The following is a 2,193-nucleotide window of genomic DNA, read 5'->3' on the forward strand; positions in this document are numbered from 1 at the left end:
GCCCTGTGCAGACTGACACCCCACCCCACAGCCCTGCTCCCGTCTGGGGGCACAGAGCTGAGCTCAATAGCACCTTGGTCTAGTCCAGCTCCACTAAGCCTGCTTCTCCCTCGGCGGGAGGCAAGCTGTGCCCTCGGGAACCCCCTGTCCTGCCTTCACCCACGTACCAAGTACGGACCCCAAAGCTCTGCTCAGGCACGGCGGGGGGCTGGAGGCACCTCCAAGGGAAGGGCTTGGCCAGAGGGAACATGCTGTCGGCTCTATGCTGCCCACCCCACGCTGACAGGACACTTGTGTTCTAGAAATGCTCAGGGCAACAAGCAGCCACAAACTGCAAAGGACCCCAGAGAGCAAAGTGGTCCCACCCTGCCCTCAGCTCTGGTAAGCCCAGCCCCGCCACCCCCAAACCCCTTCTCCTCAGGCCAACCCACCTCTGTAACCAAGAGCCACTGAAGCCAAGCTCGAGTGCGGAGTCCAGCCCGGCTGCCTGGTAGAGACAGCTCCCGCCACTCAGGAGACGGGGACCCTGCACAGTGCACAGCACCGGCCTCAGGAAGCTGGATAGAATGTGGGAGCACAGCACTGCCACCCCCAAGCTGCTCCATGCGCTGGGTCTCCCCGGGATGGAGCAGCACCTCTGGCTGCAGAGGGAAGTGGAAGGGCCCCTCGTGGTGGGGAGCATGGCTGTGGTTCACAGTGCCAGGCCTCTGACACCAGCACACGCTGCTGCGCAACTCTGGTCCCCACCAACACCCAAAGAGGTCAGCTACAAGTGCTTTCCAGTGCCGAGAAAGATAACCTGGGCTTGGCAAACACAGGAAAGCATTTTTTGCTGAATTTCTTTCGCCTCTAGGGTGAGAGCCTCAGGGGTGGGAGACAAGAAGCAGCGACTGCTTCACACAGGCCCAGGCAAGGCTCCATTGCCTCCCTCCTGCATCTCCCAAGGGGCAGGAAGGATGACAGTAAGCTCTGAGAAGGGTCCTGGAGGGCTGAGAAAGGATCATCCTCTGCCTGAGAAGGGGTAAGGAGGAGAGCCAAGGCTGTGTCTGCTGTCACTCCTCTGGGAGAAGCCTCCTGTTCTCAGGCCTCGCTGAGGGCTCGGCTCCCTCGGGTGCTTTGCTGACAGTTATTCCTAACAGCAGGCAGAACCAAGCACGGCTGGAACTCTGCCCGATTCCAGCTGCCAAACTGATGGCAGCCTGAGGCCGCTGTGGGCAGCACCGGGGCTCTGGAGCAGGCAAAGCACAAGCTATTCCCTTCTACCTATTCTAATCCCTGAAGCTTTCTGTCTCTCTGCCATCAGGAAACGTGCAGCCAGGTAGGGTGCTCAGCCCCTGGGTGCAGCAGGACACAGAGGTTTTGGCATCATTGGTGCTGGCACTGGGGGAGCTGCTGCAGGGGAGAGATGGGGAAAGGTCACCCCACCTGGATGCCAGCACCCGATGGGCTGGGTGCTGCGCAAAACCTCACACAACGCTTCTCTGAGTGTGGAAAGCCTGTCCGTGCTGCCGAGAGAGGAGCTCCCTCCCCACCCTCTGCTCTCCAGGTGTGCCAGCGTGAGCACCCACATCTGCAGCGCATACAGGGTCAAGACGGCAGCCAGCACAAAATTGCCTTCTGCCGAGTTTGTCTTACCGTAGAGCAGTTCCTCACCTCCGCTCACACTGGGGCTGCACAATCGCTTTCACTAGCCAGAGGAAAGGGAGAACTCGGGAATGGGAGCAAGGGGCTGGGTAGAAGGGCCACCCCCTCCCACAGCAGCACCAGACTGCAGGTGCTCAAATGCTCAGGGAACAACAGAAGGGGCACGAGACAACGCAATGTGCCCCCTGTATTTGGCACAGAAAGAAGAGGACCTGTAGTTCTGGCCTGCAGTGTCCAAACCCTTTACTGGGGTAGTTGTGGCGAAGGCTGCCTATCCCTCAGCCTCACCATTCCCCAGACTTTGGCTCCTCCATGTCCTGAACACAGCTGACAGAAGCCTTCCCCTCCTTGTGTGCGCAAGTACTTTTGCCACCTTCTGCCCCTGGTCCCCCCAGGGGATCAGAAATCTCAAGAGCCAAGCTCATCTCTTTTCAGCTTCTCAGCGTGTCTGAGGCACAGGCTGAGCCGGGGCAGGCACCCGGCGCTACCACACACAACGCCTCCAGCCCGCGTGGAAACCACCGTGTCCCCAAAGCGCCGCGACAGCAG

The sequence above is a fragment of the Buceros rhinoceros genome, unplaced genomic scaffold, assembly GCF_000710305.1.
Source record: "Buceros rhinoceros silvestris isolate BGI_N320 unplaced genomic scaffold, ASM71030v1 scaffold23762, whole genome shotgun sequence".
Taxonomy (NCBI): Eukaryota; Metazoa; Chordata; class Aves; order Bucerotiformes; family Bucerotidae; genus Buceros; species Buceros rhinoceros.